At 45.5% G+C, this 7676-nt stretch overlaps 1 long non-coding RNA gene across 2 annotated transcripts; it reads left to right on the top strand.

Annotated features, from left to right (window-relative positions):
• The first annotated feature begins 672 nt into the window (after positions 1 to 672).
• LOC133263845 (uncharacterized) lies at positions 673 to 4433 on the top strand. 2 transcript variants are annotated; one of them, XR_009741548.1, is made up of 4 exons: positions 673 to 1142; positions 1350 to 1498; positions 2841 to 2954; positions 3738 to 4433. It is a non-coding gene; the product is annotated as an uncharacterized LOC133263845 (long non-coding RNA). The 2 variants fall into 2 exon arrangements; XR_009741549.1 differs by lacking the exon at positions 3738 to 4433 and having other exon boundaries at positions 679 to 1142; positions 2841 to 3045.
• The last annotated feature ends 3243 nt before the right edge of the window (positions 4434 to 7676 follow it).

Below are 7676 nucleotides of genomic sequence, written 5' to 3'. Positions count from 1 at the left end.
CTGCCGCTTAGCACTGCCCTAAGTACTGCCCCATAGCGCTGCCCCAGGTACTGCCCCATAGAGTCTGACCCATAGATCCTGCTCCAGGTACTGCCACATAGAGCCTGCCCCATAGTGCTGCCACAGGTACTGTTCCGTAGATCCTGCCCCATAAAGCCTGCCGCATAGCACTGCCACAGGTACTGCCCCATAGATCCCACTGTATAGATCCTGCCCCATCAATCCCTGCCATGTAGATCCCACCCCATAGTGCCTGCTTTAATGCCCACCCCAGCCCCACAGATTGTCCCCTTCAGCCCTAGATCTCTCTCCTTTGAGCCTCATAGATGCCCCATTGAGCCCCATAGATCTCAGTCCCACAGATCCCCCTTTTAGCCCCACAGCTTCCCCCTTCAGCCCCATAGATCCCCATTTACCCGCATCAGGTAAAGATCTGATCCTCCCACCTTGTGTATCCTGTGCACACCGTGTGTGTGCAGCCCAAGAGAGTTTGCCTGAGAACTGCCCCAGTCCTGAACCACTGCTGTGGGCAACCCAGGCAAGGAGATGGGCACAGCCCCAGACAGAGCAGGGACTGCGGAACCCCTGCCGCGCTGAATCAGTGCTGTGTGCGATGGTGACCAGGGTAAAAGGTGTGTCTGGGGGATTCAAGGGGTGGTCACAGAAGGAAACACTGCAGTGCAGACGTTTCCTGGCCCTGAGGATCAGTTCCCAAGATCTGGAGTACATCTTTGTGTGCTGTAAAATGTTACTGTATCTAAATGCAATTTGTCATTCTTGAATTGTGTGACATGGTAATGACTATGGAAATGATGAAAAGTCAGGTTTGGCACCCGTTTGATAGGTATATTCTTAATGCATACATAAGCTGAGATAAGCTCAAACAACGGCTGTCTTGCTTTAGTCCTTTGCAGGACATCTTGTTTCTATTCAGGTGGCTGCAATGAAACGAGGCTGGCTCCAATGTGCCATCAGGGTGCAGAGGCTTCCCTGGGACTCCCTCCTGCCATGCATCATTGATGTGTGATGCTAAAGCTGTTTGCATAGAGCACATGGGAACCAGACCTGAGCAAGGAAGGTCAAAGTGAAGTGAAAGCAGCAGAGCTCATCTCAAGCTTTGTTCACAGTTCTGCAACAGGAGCGTAAGTGGAAATTGGGATGGTTGTTAGGACCTTGCTCCTTTCTGATGTGAAAATTGTGCAATGAGGAATAACACTTTAAAGAATCTGGTGTTCTCTCTTGTAAGAGAAACAAATGAATCCAGGAATCCCATTCAAAGACCGTATCTCTCAGTGCATTGTTCTGCTCAGAAACATTATTGTCTGCGTTTTTGTTTTTCTTCTTTCCAGAGCTCTGTGGAGAAAGTGGTGGCTGGCTCTGTCTCCGTTCCTCAGGTGGTCCCATTTGGAATCCCTCTTCCAGGGAAGGCTAACCATGAAGGAGACACAAATGCTCTTGTAGAAATGAAATCAGGTCTGAGTAAGAGCTCTGAATCCAGGTAAAAACTTCTGTGTTCATGTGGAACATTGAGCCTCCAGACTTTGTTTGCATTTCATGATGATTTTTATGAGGGTGCATTTCATTAAGGAACTTAGAAAATTAACCACCATGTTTAAATACACCAACTCGACTTGCACTGAATTCTATGCATTCAAACAGTATTGCTGACATATGAGCTGTCTCATACATGGCAGCAGTCTCGATTGTTTTCAAGATCAAGTTCATAAGCCGTTGCATTTTGCTTTGACTGCAAAAACCAGTGTATGAAAGTACAGTATATTTGGTTAATTTCTCATCCACGTCCCCTTGTGCATCATTGGCCTTCACCCACAGCCCAGAGAGCTGGGCTTCCTCAGCCTGGAGAAGAAAAGGCTCCTTAAGGGGAGACCTCAGAGCAGCTCCCAGAGCCTAAAGGGGCTGTAGGAGACCTGGAGAAGGGCTTTGCACAAGGGCCTGTAGGGGCAGGACAAGGGGAATGGCTTGAACCTGCCAGAGGGGAGACTGAGATGAGCTCTTAGGCAGCAGTTCTTCCCTGTGAGGGTGCTGAGGCGCTGGCACAGGGTGCCCAGAGAAGCTATGGCTGCCCCATCCCTGGCAGTGTTCAAGGCCAGGTTGGACACAGGGGCTTGGAGCAAGCTGCTCCAGTGGATGGTGTCCCTGCCCATGGCAGGGGTTGGAACTGGATGAGCTTTAAGGTCCTTTCCAACACAAACCAGTCTGGGATTCTGTGACTTTGTTCAATACCTTTAGCACTGGATGTAATTCTTAAATGATGAGCAAAATGAACCATAGGTTCCTTCAAGTGCCAGATATGTTAGTAAGGCTAAGACTGGAAAAGTAAATTGTGTTTTCTTCACCAGTGTCAGGAAACCTGACCAAATTCAGGTTCCTCTTCATGCTGCAACAACAACCACAGCATCTTCAGGACCTGCGCATGCATCTTGTTCCAGTGCTAACTAGTGCGGTTAGTTAGTAACTACTGCTTGAGTCATAGCTATAGAATCATGCCTCAAACTTTGAACAGTGGCAGGTGTGGGCATATATGTAAGAGCACCATATTTGTACAGTGGTGCCTGTAACTGTCTTCTCTCTGGCTTTTTAATGTTACTGAAAACTAACTTAGTACCTTTCTGGCCTACTTCTAGTTGTCAGTAACGTCACTCTTTTCAGTTGTCTTCCTGTTTTCTCAATAGCCTTTGAGCTGTAAGGATCCGTACCAGCAGCTGTGGCTATCAGCTTCAATGTTTCTAGTGACTTTGCTGCTTCAGACTCTAACCAGGAAAATACTGAAAACCTCTTGAGAGCCTTAATGACATGATGTGATGTGGCTTTTTCCTCAGATGGCACCACGTCTTGAATGCAGACATCTGCTGCCAGTGACTACACCCACTTGCATTGGATGGGAGTCACCAATAGCTCCACAGATGCAGCCCCAAACCAACATCTGCATAAAGGTAATTGAGAATAAATCTAACAAAAGAGCACTTTACCTCCATGCATGCATGTTTCTAACAGGTGACTTCTGTAAAAATAGTTTGATCCAGCTTGGGTTGCTCTAATTGCATTGTGAGAGCTTTAAGGGTTAGTAGGATTCAAACCACCTTGACTAGAAATAATCATTAAAGGTAAACCGTGTAAGCTGAGGAAGGCATCTTGAAGAGCAAACGAGTCAGTTGTGTGAAAGACAGGACACGTGCACTTGTGTTCAGTAGGGAGGTATTCTGTGATTCTGTCATTTACAGCCTTAATATTACTGATCATTTTAAGTTTCTTAAATACGTCCTCATTACTCTGCTTCCCTGAGTTGATTGTAAGTGCTTGGCACAGATGGGCTGGCAGGACTGGGGCAGTGGGGAGATGCCCAAAAGGCTCAAGCGCCGCATTAGTGATCCAAAAGTGCTGGTGGGCCTAACTAGACAAAATCTGCCCTTCAGAATGCTCCTTACCCAAGGGTATTGGGACTCAGGTAGAGGCTGTCCTTCACCCTTGCAGTCAGGGAAAGGGTGTGAGAAGGAGTGAACTGATACTGCATGTCCACAACTGGTAGATTATAGGCACTGCCGCAGACTGGTGTTTTCTGGCAGTCCTGATGCAGGTGCAAAGGCAGGCCTGAACTATTTGGTGGCAACCATGAAAACAGCAGACTCATGATTCTCAGCTCTGGTGGAATCTGGCTTGTGAGATACAGTGACTGTGCATGGGCACCCTCATGGGGATAAGAATCATTTTCCTTGCAGACACTGGACTTGCTGCTTTGTGTGAGTGCAGTGGCTAAGCAAACTGGCACTAGTCTGTAGAAACATCTGGAGGTATTGATGCTGCATCTGCTGAGGGAACTGTACCGTAGTTTAAAATGAATTGTCAGCAGGATCCATGGATTTGTGATGGGCAGGCACTATGGCCTAACGAACACCTGAAGCCCACGGCACAGACTTGAAGGATCTCTTCTATCTGCAGGACTGAATAAGCACAGTACTTTGTAAGATCAAGTCCTCTTCTTATTAGTGTTGTTCACAATTTGCAGATACCATGTGAAATGCATTCTTTCTCTATTTAAAAGTGCAAAGTAATTTGTCAGGCATGTGGCACAGGAAATCTTCACCATAAACACTGTGTGACTTGTGCAAGCAAGCTGCTTGAAACACAGATGCTGAGGCTTCTTCCATCAGTCACAGTAGGGTTAATCAAATCAAAGCACAACATTCTTTTTCTCTGGAAAACTGAAGTCATAGCCCTGTGTCCCTGTTATAAAAGCAGAGATGCCCTCCCTCATGGGCTATTCAAGGCCCGTACTCCCACAGATCATCCATCACAAACGTCCAGCTAAACAGAAGCTTACGTTTGAGTTTCTCCTGTGGAATTCAGGATTGTTTGTGCCATTATGAAAGCTCAGAAGGCTCTTAGAAAATGGGTAGTCTTGGCTCCAAGGGAGTTTTTTTGTGTTCAGATTATTTTCTATTGCAGTAGAAAACTTGAGTGTCTACATCAAGAAGGCAATTTTTGTGGTTTTCAATTATTTTGTGAAAATATTTTTTCATACTATTCTTTTAATCTCCATTTGCATCTCCATCTCTACGTGCATACAGCTCCTCTACTTGGATTTGGCTGTGAGCGTGTAATGGATGGGAAGCTCGCTGAGAGTTGATTCCCTCTCATGACAGAGACATAACACAGTGTGATTTTGTCACAGTGTGTTTCGCAGAGTGCATATGTATATGTTCATGGTGACTGTTTGTCAGAAAGAGGCAGGAAACCATGAGGGTGCAGCTGTTTTAAGAGCTTCCCACTTGGGCAGGCCGGCCAAGAGCCTGGCCAATGCTCTGGGTGTGGCCAACACTGAGATGATGAGAAACTGCACGGCCCAACGAGTAAACAGTGACAGCTGGCATAAAGCCCCTTGTGTTTCTAAGGGCATAAAAGCAGGAGCCTCTTGTAGCCAAATCTGAGGCCTCACCTGTGGGTGGATGGACCTTGTAGGAACTTTCCCAGTAACCTGAGACTCCCAGCATCAGCTGTAACAGGGCTTTCCAGCTGAAGTGTGGGCCTGGAGGATGGTTGGGTTCTGACTGCTGCTGTGTTTCTTCAGTCTCTGTTCTCTCTATGCAGTACTGACGTGGTGCATTGCCAGTTGTCCTCTGTACTTTACTTATATTTTTATACACAATTTGTATTATTTTACTTATTTACTATAGAGGGATATCTGCCCAGTTTGCTTTAGTGTGCTTGTTTCATCCACTGCATGATACATAGCTAGGGTGTGATCGTTTTGTTGAGTACCCTGCCTGTCAGCAGAACACTTGTGTACCCAGCAACCTCCCTGCCTCTCTTACAGACACCAGGTCCTGCTGCTTTCCACAAGGTGGAGCTGGACATCTATGGAAAAGGACCTACCATGTATGTACACGATGGAACCAAAAGCAGCCTTGGAGGAGACAAAGCAGGGAAGCCAGGGCCAGCAGACTACTGCCCAGGAAAGGTAAGGCAGCCTGCCCACATCTCCTCCTCTGCTTCGCAACTACCAGCCTTTGAGCATCCCCACCTTCTGTTGGGGCTTCTGAGAGCACACAACCACCTTAGCGCAGTGACCAGTCACAGGACAGCAGGCCTGCTCTCCTGTCTTGGCCCAAAGCTGAGCAGAGGGAGGCCAAGGAACACATCTTTGCCTCTCCACTAGCTCAGCTGTTAATTAATCTCAGCTATAAACATCATGCAGGCATGGGCTTAACTTTATTGATGTTTGCACATAGACCTGCAACAAAATAAAGTGATTGAAATTGAGTGAAGTTTCTGTCAAGTGACAGCAAAACATAAAATAAAGCAGTGTGAGGAGGGGCATCTGTAGCAAGGATGGATTTTATTGTTTAAGTGAAAATCGGATGTTATGGGCCAGTGGTGCCCTGTGGCAGCTTCTCACAGCTGCAGCTAAATGACAGCTGACACAAAGGGCTGTGAGCAGCTGTAGCCTGTTAGGAGCAAGTGGAAGTGAAGCCAGAGTTAGTGTATGTAAGGAATGGAAGGAGAGCAAAGACAACTCCTAATTCAAGGGTATTGCCAAAGGTTAATGTTGCTAATTCAGGCTGTGGCTGATGACAAAGGCCGTGGAAGCAGTCCTGGCTCAGCTGGAGGAGTTCACCATTGATTGCTCACATGCATGGTGTGTTTGGGTCACTCCTAATGCTGTCTCTTGTAAAGCCAGTTTGCTTCAGATGTCAAAGGGAGGAATAGCAGAAATGTATGAGGACTTGAAAGGTGAACAGTGGAAGGGAGCTCAAATTATCTACCTGTGAAAAGGATGAAAAGGTAAATATTAAGATAACAAAAGATCCAAGTGATCTGAGTTTTTTTTCTTTCTCCACCTGTGTTTCTCTGAGAAAATAATATGCTCCCCAACATAGAGCTTTCAAAGAAGTGTGTTGGTTAACCGGTGCGTGGAACCAGCTGTGGAGTGTGGCAGACATGCAGATATGACTAGCATAAGCAACTGTGATTGCTCAGAGACCTTACTGTTTCTGTTGAGTCATTCTTCTGGGTACTGTGGACCCAGGTGTAGCAGGGATGCTTTATCAGAAATGAGTTGATATGAATCCACCCTACCAGTAGTTCAGTTTTATTAGAAATGAAGGTCACTGAACATTGGCTGGTCAAGGGAATATTAGCCTCGAACTTGTCCAGACCTTGAGAAAACTTCATAAGTAGTGATCACATTCTTGCCTGGTTCATATTTGCATGACTGTACTGAACTCCCCAGCTGCAGGTCTGTCCATAAATTGCCCCCTGAGCTTTCTGTGATAATGAAATCAACACTTTAAATGTGGACTTTTTAACCATAACCTACTGATGTTGTCAGATCTGATACTCATACACAAAGTGGTTAGGACTTACCCTCTATTAATGGAAGTTTTTCCAAAATGTTTTGCTGGGTTTCTAGTGTAAGGAAAGCAATAGAAAACACTGTTGGCATATATTGCCCCTGCTCTGCAGCCCATTGAACCCCGAGGCAACTCTTACATGTCAACAGCAATAGAAATTACTACTAGAAAAACAGCACTAAGGGCCAGGTACTGGTGTAGGAAACCCCCTTGCTTCCAAAAACTGGTGATGTTTTTTCAAAATTTTTACAGTTTTCAGCAAATGATTTATCAGATGCCACAAGTTTAGGAATAATAGTAAGGTAAATGTGAATTACTGGATCAGAGAACCTGCAGTGTCTTGCAGGGCATGGAGAACTTTAATTTTACATCCAAAAGGGATAGGAAGTTTTATATTTATTTTTCTTGAACTTTGATACAAATTGTTATTGTTACAGAGCTTTTTTCCGGATCATATGATGCCTTTTCCAAGTGAGACCCATGCAGCTGTAAGCCACTCTGGGATATTACAGGTGTGTAATCTTTGAATGAAGATGAGCCAGCATAGCTTAGAATTTCTTATTGCCTGTTTTTTTTTTTTGAGAGCATAATTCTTTGCCACTGTTGGATCTGTTCCTAGGTTATGAATATCTCAAAATATGGTTAATATTTTTTTCCTCATGAGATATGAAGTGGTGTGTCCCTGCCAGACAGTTACTGTATGACCGCAGTTGGGAACTTACGCATTCTTTCAGAATCACGGAGTGTCAAAACAGAAGATGAAGTAGAAATGGTTAATGCCTTTCTTGGGTATTTCAGGTGAAAGAC

Source organism: Pezoporus flaviventris, unplaced genomic scaffold (assembly GCF_033815535.1).
Source record: "Pezoporus flaviventris isolate CSIRO_AGI_PZ_B2104156 unplaced genomic scaffold, CSIRO_AGI_Pfla_v1 ptg000496l, whole genome shotgun sequence".
Lineage (NCBI taxonomy): Eukaryota > Metazoa > Chordata > Aves > Psittaciformes > Psittacidae > Pezoporus > Pezoporus flaviventris.
This window is presented reverse-complemented; position numbering and strand designations above follow the sequence as displayed.